Source organism: Anguilla rostrata, chromosome 14 (genome assembly GCF_018555375.3).
Source record: "Anguilla rostrata isolate EN2019 chromosome 14, ASM1855537v3, whole genome shotgun sequence".
Taxonomy (NCBI): Eukaryota; Metazoa; Chordata; class Actinopteri; order Anguilliformes; family Anguillidae; genus Anguilla; species Anguilla rostrata.
The window spans coordinates 26,506,027-26,524,444 of record NC_057946.1 but is presented as its reverse complement, the minus strand read 5'-3'; the positions used below and the strand labels follow the sequence as shown (position 1 = coordinate 26,524,444).

Here is an 18,418-nt window from a genome sequence, read left to right as displayed (position 1 = left end):
CCGCGCGGTTCCACGTCCTCGCCTCAGTTCAGACTTAATTTTGTTCTCGCTGAACCTCGCTGAAATGTTTGAACACGCAAGACTGGTTCATTAGGTTTTTTTTTTTCTTATCAAACAGCTTGTTCTCTGCAAATGTAAATAGTAAAATCTGGGCAGAGGAGCAGGTTATTAAAACGGTTTTATTTAAATGTCTGAACGGTGAGATTTATTCGTAAACCACAAAGCGGACCGACTACTGTCGATTCCACAGATTCCTATGAAATTACTTTCGGGGATTAATGATTAATGTTGTGTCATGTAAAAGGTTGGCTGGGGCTGCCTTTCTTTGAGATTATTTTTTCCACTGTAAATTGAGGTTCAGCTTTGCTCTCTGTATATTTTCCACAGAACACAACCTGTGTGCCAGACGTAAGAAGGGGTGTTAATAATTCTGCCCGGTGGGGTTCCTCGGTACTGTTTTGATTTTTGTTTCACTTGCTGGTGTTTTTTTCCACCCATTAAACATTGATATCTTTGGCACAAACGGTCTGTGTCAGAGGCTCATGTAGATCGATTGTCTGAATCGTCTCATGCTGTTTTTGATATCGGGTCAGTTCCCTCCGAAGTGGCCAACCGGTGAAGCAAAGCCCTAACATGCCGTCAGACAGCAATACAGCCCGTGACTGGAAGCTTCATCTGCTGCGAATTTTACGTTTCTGCCAAAAACTCAAGTTTTACAAGATGGCTTTAATACAAGAATCGGTTTTATGTAATCATGGATTTTTACTCTTTCTGTTCATTATTATTTTTAAACACTTTAGATTTTTGACACTTGTTTCTTTTCTTTTTGTCTGGAAGTGCTTTTTCAGTAGCTTACAATTATTATCATCACTAGAGGTCTTCCCTCCACGTGCTGAAATTACAACCTGAACAGCCTGGTGGTGGAATAAACATTTTTCAGATTGAAACTGGCACAGAACAATGCAAGGTCCAAACACAAGCTTGACGTTAATTTATCCAGGGCTAATAAAGTTTTTCTCTGCTGCCAAGGCAAACAGGCAACATCCGCAAGCCCTCCAAAGGTTTCCACGGTTCTACAGCAATCAGCCAGCATGATTAACCAATCTTTGCGTCATCAAAACAATGCCCTAGGTCATTTACAAAAACAGCCTTGACCTAATCAAACAAAGAAATACATTTTTTTAAATTAAAATCATGTCCATTTAAAACCTCATTTTAGTATTGATGGCTGTTGGGCAATGTCATAATGAAAAATGAATAATTCATAATGCCTTTTATCTCTATTTGCTCTTGGATTGTCTGATTAAATAGACATTTTGTCTCCTCAAAAATTATACTTTAAATTAAACTTGATTGCTATACAGAATCTCCCTTTCAAAACCATTTTCAAACCCTAGTCAATGGTTGATCAGGCTTATGAAAGTGAGACATTATTCATGACAGAATATTTTAAGGAATTGAGCCATTTGGAAAAAAAATTATTTTTTATTTTTAAATATTCATTATATTATAGTTTGGAATTATTTCTACAGATCCAATATTGAATTAACTGGGGCACAAAAACTTAATCATTAATCATAATCACTTAACCATTAATGCTACAATCAAACACTCAAGGAATGCAACAAAGAAAAAAACAGTCTATTTAAAATCTTTCATTCACTTAAAACAAAAATTGTTACACATTTTGATTTCAATGATGATTTCAAGGCAGGAGTTCTCGTGTATTGAACTGGGGCGAACTTGAAACCTGATTGGCTAGCCGTGAACGCCTGCGTACGCACACGCTCGTACACGCAGCAGCGCAGCAGCGCACACCTCCAAAACCGCGTTCAAGGGCATCTCCCCGAGTTCTTCGATTAAAATACGTAAACACAAACCGTCGGCGTCGGACGCAGCCAGCCGAGCGCGAGGCCTTCTGAGCCCTGCAGAGAAATTTGCATCCGGTCTTCAGAAAACCGCGCAAAGTAATGAAAATAAATGACTGTTTGAGGCTCCGGACCCCAAAGGGGGGGCAGCACTTAAGTAATTAATTCTTGAAATCACTGAACTCTGACTGGTTGCGTCCTATGAGAGCGCATAACTGACACATGCGAGAGCTACGGAAAAAAATAAGAGCCCTCTCTCCATTTTCTTTTGTAGGGCATAACTATACACAGTAAAATGTCCAGTGTTAATTCATACACATTTGTTATCTGTTAAGAGCTGAATAAACGCTGGACATTCTGGTGTGTACTTTCAAAACCTCCATGGGCAAAACGGACTGTTCTCATTATCAATTATGTGCTTGTTCGTACACTCCATGCTGCAAAGCATTCTCTCACTATGGAGGTGATTGTTCACTGAACTCCGGTACCATACCCCCACCCTCCCACCCCCAAAATTCAGATGTAGCCTAATAAATGTAACACGGTCAATTAATGAAGACTGAGAAAAACCTTATTTCTTAAACCCACAATTTATTTTGTTCTCAATTGCGCATCCAAACTCACAAGACATTCTAAAACTCCCTCTTTTAAAAACCGGCTAGCTTTTCCTGCTGCTCGATACAGCTGCAGCTGCGTTCTGGTTTTCGCATACCTTCGGAACGTCGTCTCGTTTAAATTTAGTATTTCAGCTCATTCAGGGTCACGAAAATGGAGTACGGCAGAGGAAGAAAGAAATAACGGCACTGAAGGGACACGAAGAGCTTGAAAGTTGGATTCTCAAGGTCATAAAGAACCTCACTGACAACACTCCCCCCCCCCTTTCTATTATGTTCCGTTCCATCCCCCCCCCCCCACCCCCCCTTCCTGTTGTTCCACCAAATGAAAATCTGGCATTGGACTGCCATAGCTGATCGAATACGGCATTCTTTTACTATGTTCAATTTGTACTGTCCTTCCTTGGTGAAAGACAAGAGCACAGTAGGCATTCTACCTGCGCATTTCCCAGGCATCTTATTTATGCTGCAGGTGAATGGCAAGCAAGCCAAGTGCGATGGAAAAACTTGTGAAACCAATTTATTTCTGGGCAGCGCACAGCATCAAACAGAGCAACCAAAGCAACTTCTATTCGTTCGAATGTTACTCCACGTTGGGTTGAGTTTTGCCTGAAATGAGGCGAAACGAAATTTATATACAGTTCATTTTGATGTGCACCAGGTTGTGAACTCGTGGAAGTGGCCAAAAGTTATTTATTATGCTTGTCAGGTTTCTTCAGCGCTACGTCAAACCGCACACATCTCTTTCAGGATTTCACACCAGTGCAATACAATAAACATGTTCGCTATAAAGGTCAGAAATAACATCCAACTCACACTTCGGGGTTTCCCTTTGCTTAAGAATCAATAAAGACCATAATCTGTCTACAAAACAAGTGTGAGAACACTTGCGCATACTCAAATATGTAAGGACTATCACAGAGACCGAGCAAAGAAAATGCATTTTATCAAGATAATAGACTATCCGTGTCCATTTAATAGCAAATAATGAGGACAAGAAAGCACGAGGCCCCATATGAATAGTAATAGATAATCATACACTCACTGAAAGAAATAGAGTTTGATGGTTGAGGAAGGGATATGTGGAGTTCACACAAAGCCTGACATGCACATCAGCTTTTTTTTGAGGCACTGATTGCAGATGCTGTACCCAGCAAGATTCATTACATAACATTACATTGCATTACAGGCATTTAGCAGACGCTCCAATCCAGAGGGACTTACACAACATTTTATATAGCATTTACATTTCACCCAAGTATACAACTGGATATATACTGACGCATTGCAGGTTAAGTACCTTGCTCAATGGTACAACGGCAGTGACCTACCCGGGAATCGAACCTGAACCTGCAACCAACTCATTACCCGTTATAACTGCACTGCCACCCACAGGCTGTCATGAAGGACTGTTACAGCAAAACAAAGACAGCGTCGCCACACAAGCAGCGCCGCGGCTCGCGACATGCCAGACTAATGACTGCACTCACTTCCTGCGCTAGCCCCGCGCCACTTCCTGTAAGAGAGATGACTTTACCTTTCCATGCTCCCTGTTTTTTGCACTCCCCCCCCACAACCCCCCACCCCCACCCCCATAAGAGCAGCCAAAGTGGGGGTTGAGAGAGGGGTTACCGTCCCACAAGCCCAACTGGTGAGAATTGCGCGGGGTGTCGGAATTACACATGGCATGTATAAAAGGGACCGGCTGGGGAGCGCGTACGGGGGGGGGAGCAATTCACCGGAGGGGTCCGTTACACATCAATAAAGCATGGGGGAGTCCGGCGGAGCCCTGAGAGTAAATCACTTCCTTCTGTCCCCCTCGCTCCGCTACGGATTTTTTTAAAAGAAAAATAATAGATAGTATCGGGTTTGCCGTTCTCGTTGGTACTCGTCCGCTGAGCGGGTCCCTCCGCGGGCGGGGGGCCGCGGCTGCCGCGGGGGTCGCCGGGGAGACGCTCACAGATGTCAGCGTTTACCGTAGGCGGCCGGGGCGTTCCCGCCGAGCGATTACGGGGGGCTTCGGCAGAGAGAGAGAGAGAGAGAGAGAGAGAGAGGCAGAGAGAGAGAGGCAGAGAGAGAGAGAGAGAGAGAGAGAGAGGCAGAGAGAGAGAGAGAGAGAACGCAAAGTGCAAAAAGATGGGAGATGGATGGGGAAGGTAACAGAGGGTTTGTGTTTCAGCTGGGATTACGGTAAGAGTAGTATCCTGAGGTATTTAATGACAAGGTCATTATAGTGTGTTTGAAATTGGGTTGAGGGTTTTTAATGGATTGAATGGAAGGTTAAGATGTTCACCCCCGTCAGTGTCGACATTTTCTGAAGGTTAAGATGTTCACCCCTGTTAGTGTTGGCAATGTTGCCGGTGCACCAGGGGATGGCATCTCTAGCTAGTTAGCAAGTTTGCTTAAGAAGATGAAAAATTTGAAACTGGTCGGGTTGTTATTTTTATGGTTTATATCGCCACTGAATGCATGATTCAGGTTTATTATTTTTGATATTTCAATTTTAACTTGAAGTTCAGGCAGGTTGCGCTGTCTCCAATCGACTCATTTCCGACTTTAGACTAAAGCTTGGACCCGGCACTGAACAGAGAAATCAGGAATATGAAACCAGAGAGGTATGTGTATGCTCTGAGGTGCATGAAATCATCTCTCCCCCCCATCAAACTGTCAACCAAGCTACTGCACTGGACAGCTGCCCAGCTGGAGTGAGGTCATCATATTCTGTCCAATCACCCGGGGGAGGGGGATGACTACTGTTTGAGAAGCGCAACCCCCACGGACTGAAATCCTCCTCCTGCGGAGAGTTTATTGCCAGTGACAGGTACGCGCATCACCAGCAGGATTCCAGGCTGTTCGACGCTGACGGTGTCCAGGTGGACTGTGGGATAGCACGGCGATCCCGAACATAGCACACGATACACTCTGCTCTGCACAAGCGCCTTAACCAGATGCGCCACGGACGAGCCCCGTCTAAAGTAAGGGTGACAGACTCCGGGCCTGGAGGTCCAGAGCCAGCTGGAGTTTTTCTGGTACATTTCAGTGATTCATTTTAGTCACTGATTAGCTGCATATCACACCTTTTTTATTTCCTAAGGCCTGTATTGGCTGCTGACTGAAAGTGAAAGCCCAAAGCCTGCAGGCCTGATGGCCAGGACGACTGACAACCCCACCCCCCCCACCCCGCGCCCGCATCCACCCCCCCCCCCCGACTACATCAATTGCATTTATTTCTTCGCTCATTTCTTCGCTTCACTATTAGAACTGAATCCACCTTTTTTTTTTTTCCCAGTGCAGATGATTCAACCCCAAAGCAAATCCGCCCACTCCCCTCGCTCCTTCTTTTTACACGGTCTGACGCACCGAACCGCTGGAAGTAGACACATTAAGCAGATAGAGAAAAGCACATACACATATTTATACACACACAGATATCTTACAGGCAGACTCCAGAACAGCAGGTAGAGAGAGAGCGCGTAAATGACAGGTTTTATCTGTAGAAGCCGCGCTGAGCACAGAGAGGCACAGTCAGGGCTGTGGTGACGCGCGCCCACGCACAACAGCGGCGTCCCGAAAACGTTCGCCGGAAACGGAACGCGGATGCCGCGGCGCGGGTTAGCGTCGTTTTCCCATCAGCGGCGGCGGCGGGAAAACAAACAGACGTTAGCGTCATGGCAGACCGGAGAGAAACGATCGCAGATTACCCTCTTCGCACCGCGGCTGCGCGGGAACCGTCGGCTGGGAAAACGTAACGACCGCGGAGGAGGCGGAGCGGACGGGCGAAATTTCAAACGCGTAGTCGCGACACGGTGTCGTAAAAGGTGCCGCAGAAGAACGCAGCAGGTGCGTAACGGACCGAGTGCGGGGTCCAGAGTAACAGGCACAGCACCACTTACAAATGATAACAAGTCTGACTTTTAGTATTTTAGGACTGTATACATAACGTTACACAGAAGCCAATCCTCGCTTTCTTGTCATGTTCTGTTTGTAGTCCATATAGTATTCGTTCATTTCAGAAATCAGCGCTGAACTGTGTATTGTTCTTTTTTAACTGTCGCAGGAAAGCATCCTTCCTGCTGAGGTTACTACATGAAGCCACGCATGGCACTAGCTGGCTCATCTCCTTGGGTGGGGAAGGAAACAAATTAGCGCTAGATATAAGTTACAGTATGGCGCACTTGAAGCATAGCTAGCCACTGTTCATCATTAACCTGGTACCTGAGTAGCCATCCAGTGAAGGTTAATGATGGCGTAATGACAATGCCTTTTTGGTTTAAGAGTACATCATTTAGCCTGTGTTTTTTTGCATGCTATGGTACTGCTGGTTATCACTACAAGCCAAATCATGATTTATATGTGAAATGATAAATATATTTTATGCATGTATTTTTTTCTGACTGCAGAAATTATGACTCTTAATGTAATGTAAATGTAAATCTTTTTTTGTTATTAGTGAGCAAGCAAGCTAGCTTCTACAGAAAAGAAACATTCCATAACTCACAAGAATTCTGTCATCAATTCATCAGTAAATCAATTCTCTGCATCAACATTCAATCCCTGTGTGATGAGGTGTACTTCATTAATTCTTCATTTTCAGAAGAGCTACAGTGATGAATTATTCGAATGTCCTTCTTTGACCTTAGCCAATTCATTTGAAAGACTTCCATTTTAGATGCATCTCCAACAATTAATCATTTGATTGTCATTTTGAACGCACCAAACAATATATTTCCCACGAAACCCTCACACCCATTCCCAAAGTTAGCTAGAGTAAAGCAGCTAAAATAAGGTTTCTAACGCCCTCAAACAGAAAGCAGAGGTTAAAATTTGAAGGGCAAAAAAAAAAAAAAACAGAGGTTTCTAGATAACAGACAAGCAACTGAAGTGGAGTGGAGTTGTTACAGGTGAAATAACTCAGGGGAATTTGTGGGGGCAAGGATGGGCCAAGGAACATGTTCTACCCAGGTGAACATGAAAAACCTCCTCACCCTTGAAACTCAGAACTCTGTCAGGCACACCTGATCCAGTATGGCCTACAGACTGTAATTTTACCTAACTGGACGCGCTGGTCCTCAAAGTTGGCAAAATGGTGTCATACGCATATAAGAATAGGAGAAGCAGCAGTAATTATTGAAATATGCATGTCTTATGCTGACTAGGAAACTTGGTTAAAAAAAAAGCTGGAAGGCTACTTTGATGCTTTTGTGAATTGTTCTTGCTGTCAGTATTGCCTTAAATCAACTACGTAGAATCGATGAACATTAAACGTAACTAGTTATAATGTTTCATGATACATTGACTATTGATAATTAGTACTCCATGTCCATTGTGCAGCTAGTAGTTACCCATGTCCGTTAATGTGCAGCTAGCACAGGAAGGCTACTCGTGACTGAGGATTCACAGGATTTGCTCTTGTGTGGTGGAAAGGCCAATTACAGGCTGGCCCCAATGGGGCTGCCAATCACTGTCAACACCGGCCCTGCTGAGACTCGACACCAGTCTATGGAGCACATCGTTACCCTGAAACCACGTGTCTCAGTGGAACGATCCCCCCGGCAGCCTTTGAATCCAGGCTTCCCACAAAAGTGCATAGCCCCTTCAGGATCAACGAGTCTGGTTTTTTGAAGGCCTCTGCCTGTTAACCAGCACTTTTTTTTTTCTTATTTTCTCCGAGAGGGCAATCATAAAAAGTGGTGTGTGGACAACGGGAATCGGCTACAGCAGGTTTTTTGATTTTTTTGTTTACAAAATCCTAACAATGACATTTGTTCAAACCCTCAAAGCTAAAGCTCCGTAGCATGGAATTTTATTCATGGTAAAATGCATTACGCTGCACTTCAGGTCCACACCCCATAAAAACTGGAGCCAGCATCACTCCCACTGACAGGCAAATGCTGGGGGATCAAAGCAGAGAAACGGCGAGCTTGCTATGCGCCATTATGTGTTCATCGCATTCTGAAGAATGTACGGTTTTAGAAAACAAGCAGCCAACATGCAAAGCGTAAAAAAAGCGGTGTCACGTCTCTCAGATCCTTGTGCTAAACGGCACCCACGGAAAATGTAAAAAGATGAGACCTGTTGGCAGCCATCCCAGTCCAAAAGATTGTGCTGCTTGTGCAGAAACGCAGAACACCGGGCTCTGTTAACAGGCAAATTTTGATATGGCACATAAATAAAATATATAGTCAGTTGTACAGTTGATCAAAGCTTCGTTCGCTGAGTTTTTTTCTTCTTCCCCATTTACAGTAGACGAGGTACAGCTATTTCTAAAGAACAAATAGATTTCTGCAAGAGCAGCTTTTATTTAGCCCGCTGTACAGATATGGAACTCGACTTTATGTTTTTCTGAGGGTTTTGAAAGCTTACTACTCAGTACAATGAAACAGATTTCAATTGTTACTACAAAAAATTCCATTCAGTAGTTTTTCTTTTTTACAATATGTCATGCCTTATTTTCTTTATTCGTTGTTCTGATGTCTTTACAAAAATGTGTGACTTAAAAAAATGACTTTTTCTGGAAAGTGGTTCAGAAAGGCCAAACAGTAGACCTGCGATCATTCTGTACAAACAAGGCACTTGTTTGGTTTTCCAAAGTACCAATGAATTGACACAGGGTCTTATTGGTTACTGAAGTATAGCCTACAGTGCAAAAAAAACAAAACAAGACCAGGTCAAAACCTAGTATATGGCTGGACCGGCCGACCAATGGTGTGACGTCATAACTCGGCCGACCAATGGTATAACTTCATCACTCACTCAGTCACCCACTCAGTCACAGACATTTGCGTTTGTAGGGCTGGCCCCGCTGTTGCGGTCCAGCCAAAAAAACAGCATTCATAACAGTTTTCCTTATTCTTATGTCCTATGCCTTTATATAGCCCATACAGGAGGCTTTTTTAGCAGGCATCCTTAGTGTATGTGTGTGTGTGTGTGTGTGTGTGTGTGTGTCCGTGTGCGTGCCTGTGGGAGGTAGGAGAAGGGGGGGGGGGGTTGTGAAGGAGACAGCAAATCTAATCACAGCTTCTCAGTACACAAGTTATAAACCTTGCTGATAAAACTGATCAGAAGGCTGAAACTCAGAAAATACGGGCAGCGGATCCATCGTTCGCATAACTATTAGAACAAACGCGTAACGACTGGAACAGATTTGCGCTCGGAGTTTGCGGCTGGAGTTACCATCGGCATGGTGCAGGCCCTGCAGGGCTGGAGTTACCATCGGCACGGTGCAGGCCCTGCAGGGCTGGAGTTACCATCGGCACGTGCGGTGCAGGGTGGATACCATCGGCACGGTCAGTGCAGCTGGAGTTACCACGCCGTGCGGTAATGCGGGAAGGATGCGAATGCGGAGAGTGACTGCGGCCTCTGGTGTCTGATTCCATTTTCCCATCTGAGGAGCAGACCCACTGACGTCGCCCGCATTGATTTTACATCTGCCCGACCATCCTCAGTGCCGAAGCCCAGAGAACCGTGCCGACCGAAAACCTCGCACCTCGACAGACCCCCCCCCCCGAACGTGACCGATATTCACAGGTAACGAACGTCTCAAAATGTCATCGCCTTCCGAATCATTATCTCCATAAACTCACGGTCCTACGTGTGAATGGAAATAAGAGTCTAACTAAAGCAAAAGTAGTTCCCCTGAATACAGTGGTCTGTGCATTCTGTGTCTGTGTGCACACACACACACTCACACGCACACACACACACACTCACGCACCAGGAAAGCACAAAGCACAAACTGGTGACATGTACACCAAGCCGGTGCCATTGTAGACACAGGTGATTAACTTGCCCCAAGAAAAGGGGCATTTTTCTTTACATTGCTTGATCTTGACTAAGTAAATTAGTACATTTTGCTATACAATAATTCCATTGCATAAGTGTACTCTTTTAATTTATTTTAATTTAAAAAATAATTTATCTAAAGTGAAATGGTCGTATTGGGGGCTTGTAACCCCTAGACGTACGACTAGTAATTTAGTCAGCCTAACAAAATTGGCTAGAACAAGCGCGTCAAATTGAATTCAACCGCTTTTGTGAAGTTTCTCACGTCTGGTAATTCCTTGCATTTAATTCGTTTAAAATTGAAATGGGTGTTTTCATCGTCCCTGGCTTCCACGCGGAACTGAACGGCAGCATCGTAAAAAAAGGCCGGGTTCCTCCCGAACAGGCCGCGGGTGAAAATCTTTGGCGATGAGTCACGGAGGGCCGGGGACGGGGGCGAACAGAGTCTCACTGGCCCTAATTGCAATCAATTAAAAAACTGCAGAAGCATGAAATATGAGCTCTGGCACTGGCCGCCCGCTGGGAGGGACTGCACAAGGTTTGATTAAAGTCAATACCAAACTCAGGACTGGGAAGATTACAAACAGCGTTGACCTTGCGGTGGCAGATTACACCGGGGAATAAGAAAAGACAGAAAAGGGGGAGTGTGAGAGAGAGAGAGAGAGAGAGAGAGACAGTTTTGATGATAAACGCCGTCCGACACCTTGACGGCACCCTTGATACCCATTTTATATTTAAATGAATTCCCATTGTTATTCCCTAATTCCTCCGCCCGGCCTCCCCAGCAATATCCCCGCCCGAAACCGCTTGGCAATCACCGGGCGATTGTGTCTGCTGTAAACACGGCGCGTAATTGCAAATGTCCTGTTGCCACAAATGTTCGGCGATGTAAACTTGGGCAATTTCATTTCGGGAACATTTGCATAAGTTAAATTAAAAAGCTGTGATTCATCTCGCAGCACAAGTCATTTCGGTGATCAACCGAACACAAATATCACATGCAAAGACGTCCATGGGAGATCCAAAGCGTGTTGTTTATTGGTTGTCACTGTTTGTTGTTCCAATCGATTTACCACATTTCAACCCCGCTGCACACCAATGGCAGTGCTTTAAAAAAAAATGCTTCGTTCGTACCGAGCCAATCAGCACAAGATTGGCATTATGGATTTAAGGCCCGGCACAAATGAGTCTGCCATGTCTCCCTCTCTAACAGATCCCTAGCTGTAGGAGAAAGCCAAGGCTTTCCCTTGTGATGTAACTTCCTGTATATCACAACTGAACATTATCTACTAGAATGTTAACTTCTTAACTCGTCTGTTCACTCAAACACTCGTAATGGAAGACTTCAGGTAAGACTGAAGTCCAGGCAATGGTTTCAGGGAGAAATCAAAACCAGACTCACGCACGGAAAGGCCAGACAGCGGTACTTCACCAGAGCACTCAGCAAGCATCAGCACACAGCCAAAGAATAATACTCAGCCATGGATCCAGCTATCCCACACAGGAACAAGGCCAGTTCAGCAGCAAACCAGCTGGACGCTCAGTCACTTTTCCCATAAGAGTTGAAGATATAATAATCGACATCATAAAAGACCTTGAGAATAAAACTGGTGTCTGAATAAAATGTATGTCATCAAATAATTATCTGCAGCTTGTGTAAAAGATCTGAAAGTGGTAGGTTTTTCTCTTACAAAGGCACAGTAAAGGTTGCAATGGATTAACCTGTTGTTAGAATTGTCAATGTTAATCGACTGGCAACCCAGGAGAGCAAACCTTTGATCCCACCATCTTAAATGAGAAAACTCATTTAGGCCATAATCACATTTACGAGTCGCTAACACCATTAAGTCTAATGTGGTCTCAATTTGTATTTTTATACTGGTATATAATCTGTGACTTATACATAAAATCTAGCGCTTTATAGTCCTGCATTCATCACAAGATATCTTGCCTTTTATTGTAACACTCTTTGCAAGATTTTTTGCATTTTACCAAGGCATTCTTTGCATTCTTCACAAAATGTCTAGATTCAAATAGGCTTGGGGCAGTATGACACCCATGTATTTTTAAAAATGCAATTTCTATTTCATGCCATATTTCCGACTAACAGTGTATAACTTGCATTTGGCTATCTTAAAATTTCATTTGTCAGATTTGAATTCTATTCATATAGTTTAATATTATCTTGGTAGTATAACTGTGCACTACACCCAAGTTTCCGGTCGTCAGAAAATTTCTAATTTCAAGTCTTTTCAAAGGTCATTTATATCACCAAGATAAAAAGAAGCCTCAAAACCAATCCCAACTTCCTGACAGCTTCCTGTTCAGATTATAGCTTTTTAGTTTTTGTATTCCACCCTGAAGCCAGTTTTTAGTACATGCACTACAGACGCAGTCAAACTTTGAATACATTTTGAGAAAACACATTTACTGTTTGCGGATTTAATTTTTAGTTTGACAACTGGCTTGAAAGGTGTTATGCATCCTTTTAACACTGCTCTTATAAATGTATTGAATGCATTTATTTACTTTGCTCTGGAAATTTCTCTGGATAAGAGCATCTCTTCAGCTAATGCAACGAGATGAGAGAGAACACAAGCAATTCAACCTCAAAAGCTTTTTGAAAATATAAATATAATAGCATACGCCCCGTTACATTTTGCTATCACAATCTACCTCAGCAAAAAAAAAGAAAAATGTGTCAGCTATCTACACATAATATATATGAAAATATTTGTCTTTAAAGATAGACTCCAAAAGTCTGTATGAGACCTTAGGCAGAATAACAGGTCTAGGTCAGTTTCTTGGTCCAATACAAACCCTTTTTTAATGGATTGGTAGTATATAATATCCAAGTAGCAGGTACTTCCTAGATTTTCCTCAATATCTTCAAAAACCAGTAATTGAATTAACTTAATCTACCCTCGATCTAAGAAGCAACTCGGTTCATGCAAACATGGCTATGCTACTTTCATATGTTTCTTCCTTGCTATATAAAATCACTCAATATCTTCAAAAACATGATTTAGCATCTGACATGGTAATAGCATATGTAACTGCATCCACAAACTAACTGTCAATGTGACCAGCCATACAGAGCACAGTATGGTCCTTTCTCTTGCACATGTCTTAACTCAATTGGCCTATAGTTACATAATTAAACTTGGAAAATACATTTTTGTGCCAACTGTCCAGTTGTGTTTAGTAACAGCATCTCCTCTCCATCTCCTCCATAGCGTTTGTTTAATTTCTCTCTCAGTCAATATTAACCAGTCAGGTGGTTTTTTTTAATATGGACATTCCACAACTGAGCAAGGCTTTGCTCCCATCCAACGTACAGACTGATATGGGTAGCTCTGTAAATAATGTTCCATATGCTGTCCATAATCTTGTAGCCTTATAGCTGTGACTGAAGTTCTCAAACTATTTATTTCTGCTGCTTTCATCTCACAGAGTTAGCATTCCCTTTATTAAAGAAATATAAATCATTTTTCAAATGGGGTTCAGTTAACGCAGGAAGCACTTCAAAGATACATAAACTGCACAGTTAGCCCTGTACACCTGCAGCTGGAAATGCAACAACAATTCCAGATTCTTCTATTTCCATAGAAACCACCACAGGCTTCAGACTCAGCTAGTGCGTGCTTGTGAAAGAAACTCCCTTACTTGTTTATATTGCCGATGATTTTATAATTCTTACTATGAGAGACTGAATATTGATTAATTAATTTTTTTTTAATTAAATGGAATGCAAACTGAAGAAAAATTCATGTTTTCTGTCAAAACAAGATCAGTGAACTATGATTAACGATTAACAATGGTTAACAATGGTTCAAGCACTCTACGTGAAAAACTATTAATAGTAATCACTCCAATTGTAAGATTAACACAAACCTAATTGTAAATAAACTATTCTAAGATATATTTTCAATATTAAACAGAAATGGTTGCCAGCGACCAATTCTACTACTGGTGGACCCAGTGATCATCAAAACTAAAAAAGTCAACTGAAACTGACCAGAAACAAAACAAACATCTTCTAACTCATACCTCCATATCATAAAGAGCAAAAATACAATGCAAAAATCTATCTACACAACAGTAGTCAATGTTTAAATGACTTTCAGTTCACTTTAACAGTTCACTGTTGAAGCACCTCATCACATTTTACTCTTTAATCTTTAAATTAAATCTCTTTGAAACACCCCCACCCCCCATCGCCCAGTCTGTGCCCCCCCCACCCCACCCCACCCCACCCCACCAAGTAGCAATCCCAGTCTTAAACTGATTTACAAGGTTAATATTCATGCAAAATAAACACGTTTTCTAAAATGATTTCACCAAAGCACAGCGAAGCCCCCCATAGCATGTATGTTTTCCATCTGCCCTACAAACACACTGCAAATTCAAATTTCCGCTTCAGTGCTCCGTTAATGGCTCTCCGGCCTGCCGCACGTGGGGTTTTAGTATGGATATATGCACATTAATTCAGCTCCATGCAAATCCCACACCGGTTCAAAACAAAACCTGGCTGTTTTTTTTGTTTTTTTTCCTTCCTCGAGATGGGAGTTCGGCGACGGGGAACCCGGGAGGGTAAAAAAAACAAACAAGCTCGGATGACTCCAACCGTAATACCAACGCGGCTAAAAAAAATAATTAAAAAAAACACACGGGAAGGCAGCGCCTCCTCTCCGAACGCGCGTACACACGCCACGCACCGCCGTCTACAAAGCCCCCGCCGACTCGGGCGATTCGCCGTTCGGGCGATTAGTCACGGCAAAAAAAAAGGGGAGAGAGCTTCAACCGAGTTTGCTAATGCGACCAAGACGGGGCGGGAGGATGGATTGGGCCATGCATCACCCGCGGGACGAGCGGCGAGGCCGGGGGAAGGATGTTGCGGATTACATGCTAGCCCGCCGAAACGCCGCGAGACCCAGATGCAGGGCAGACATGAATCACGCGGGGGAGGCCCGCGGCCACCCGAAACGCTACTTTCCAACCCCGGCTTCTTCCAAAGCGACAAGAAGGATGGCCGGACCACCAGGAGCAGCTGCCAGCGAGTTACGCACGGGGTTGTATTTATGCGCACATGTTTCACTCGCCATTTTCACGGTGTGCGACGGAAGCTGACCCGACTCCCACGTTTTGGGCGAACCATCAAAAAAAAAAAACGAAAGGTGCAAATGAATAGCCCACCTGCCGCAGAGAGCCGCTCTGTCTTCAGAGCTGTTCGGGCACGTCTGCCGTACATCTGCAAACGCTTCTGTAACGTGTGCACGCAAACGTGCTTTCCTTTGTAAGAAAACGGTATGGTGGAACACAAACTTTAGACAACATTTTAGGTGCAATCTTACAAATGATCTGTTAGAAATGTTTAAATGTCAGGTTTTCTACATAACATCACTTAGAGCACACAGTGTTATCTTTTTTTAATATACATCAAGACGTGTTCAAAATATTTAATGAATACGGCTTTATATTTTTATGTTTATTTATGTATTCTTATCAAAGAGGCTTAACTTAACCTTGACATTATTATGAGATTGACAACAATTGGAGGAGCATATTCCACACCTTCTGTCAAGGATATTAGCAAATAAAGTTAACTTTATGAAAATACAGCTTCAGAAATTTTTCCAACGGCGCTGGTACGCCAACCTTACCAGCTGTGGAGTGCTGTCCAGCTGTGTAGATGAGGCAAATGCATTATTCAGCATCCATCACCTCTAAGACTGGTTCTCTTTTGTAGCATGGTTTTTTTTTTTTTTTGACAGCCTAACATTGTACAAGTATCAAGTTCTGTTACAACAAACCAAGTGCAATTACACCACTTTTGGAGTTTGCATAACTATGCCCAAACCAATTGAAATGCACCAACATTCAGATTAAAATAGGCAAAAGGCAAAAGACTGTAATGGAAATTTGTGTTGAGGCAAATAAGAAAAAGAGTTTTTCTACTTGCCTTAAGAAGAAGCACCTTTATTCACCCTGTACTTTGGCTGCATTAAAAACGTAAATATATTCCTCTGCAAATGATAATCAATTTTCCAATCACGTTGGGCTTGACTAAATCACGCGATACCACTCGCAAAAAGTTGGGCAGAAGACCTCTGCGCTTTGCAACAATCGAAAGGTAAATTTGCTGAAAGGAATGGACGTGCAGTTACTGCTAGTGCAAGCTTTCGTACCGAGTGCACGTTTTCCGTGTGGTCACTTTTAGCATTTCAGAAACTTTGGCGCACACTTCACGTTTCAGGTTTCTTTTCATTACCCGTCATTATTTCCCTTTGCTTTGATGTGCCCAGCAGATGTCAGTTCAATCATTCCTTCTCTCCCGCACCCACTGTGTTCGGCTCAGTAGTGTGTGTAGTGTAAAGGTGTTTCTGACGGGCTTTTCATTTTAATGTTTTACGTTAAAAAAAATAAACAAAGGAGGCTCCTTTGAACATCAATACATAAACAGCTCTTGATTCTGCACACACCAGAGGCTAGTGGACACATCAGGGGTCTCTATGTCCTCTCCCTGCTCTACAAGCAATCACTAGCACTTTTTGTAAAATATAAGATCAGTGCATTGTTGCTTGTCGCAATTAACCAGTCTTTAAATCATTTTAGGTTTTTCATCACTGTGATGTGCTGATTTTTAGAACTTTTTTACAACTCACAAAAAAAAAAAAATCACCGAACACAGAGGTGATATTTTGGCAATTTCTGTTCTGATTCAAAACAGAACACTTAAATAAACAGAACACGTCGTAAATATTTCCCAAACGGCGCATAGAGACACTCACTGAGCCAGTAAAGATACTCATCTGAAGTACGAGTTAGGCCCTGTAGTCTTCCAACTTGGACACAGATACAGATTTCAGTCACTGATACACTATGCCGGAAACTGCGAGCTTTCAGTAACGCTTACAAAAAATACAGGTCAGAACGAAACATGAAAGTACGCAGGTCACCAAGAAAAGATGATCTGCACAAGAGGGAGCCGGGTTCGAATCCCGGCCGGGACCTTTCCGTGTGGAGTTCGCATGCCCTCCCTGCGTCCTCCTGGGTTTCTCCAGGTACTCTGGTTTCTTGCCATGGTCAAGCGGACATGTCCCAAGCCTGTTGTGCTATTCTTCATACTGCTCATTGTGCTTTTTTTTTTTTTTTTTCTTTTCTGCAAGGCCACCAGGCACCACATGCTCCCATTTTTTATGTCATCACACCAGGTAGCATAAGCCTGTGTACACAGGTGCACTTCATGATGAACTATCTCCTGACAAAAGCCCCCGCAGGGGTCAGAATGTACATCATGCTGTGGGGGGGGGGGGCGTTTTAAACTGAATTCTTGGGTTTTACAAGGGATCTGCTAATGCAGCACATGAACTGTATTACCAACAGTTCAGCGCAGTGTGGAACAGTATTGGCCTGATCCAAATGTCCAGTTGTTAAGCAAGGTTCCATTGGCTAAGCCTGCATTAGGCCTACTTCTTTCTGATAGCGGGCCGTGTGTTCACAGGTTCATCACTGAAACATGCCTGTCTGTCTCCCGGCACCACAGCGCTAACTGCTGCACTACTGTGAGGAGTACAGGACTTTAAATGGAGCAAAGGTGCAATGGTTCAAAGGTCACATTTAGGGATTCCATATTTTGGAGGAATCAGAGTTTTTTGTAATGATATTCGCTGTTTGAAGGGGGAGGGGGGGAAACATAAGTTTGAAATGTCATACTTTTGGGGTGCGGTGGGGTGAGGAGGGGGCAGGGGGTACAAAAAGGACATTGGGGTTGCAGGAGGCTAACAACACTTCCAAGGCAGACCAATAATCATAAGAGACCATTCGTAATAGGCCGCCTAATGTCTTAAAGCAGTACTAATGGATTTTATAGAATCCGCTCTTAGGAAAGAATTAGATGCAATGCATTTTTCAATTATGTTATTATGGTGAACTTCACCTTTACAACCTAATTAATGTTCATTCATTAACTGAATAATTGAGAACTCTAATATATGTTTTAAACTCCATCACGTCCATTGGAATTTTTATCACTCATTTACGGTACATACCTGCTTAAATACGGGAAAGTAGCTTGTTGGTGATCAAAGAGTTTTTAAGGAGAACGAACATTTTTTTCGATACCAGTGTGTGACTCACACTCCCGAATTTGTC

The 18,418-nt window shown here is 43.1% G+C and overlaps 1 protein-coding gene across 2 annotated transcripts in view; it reads right to left on the bottom strand.

The window, feature by feature from the left end:
• The window catches only part of cntfr (ciliary neurotrophic factor receptor), a 185,078-nt gene that overhangs the window by 152,126 nt on the left and 14,534 nt on the right, over positions 1–18,418 (bottom strand). The window lies entirely within an intron of this gene.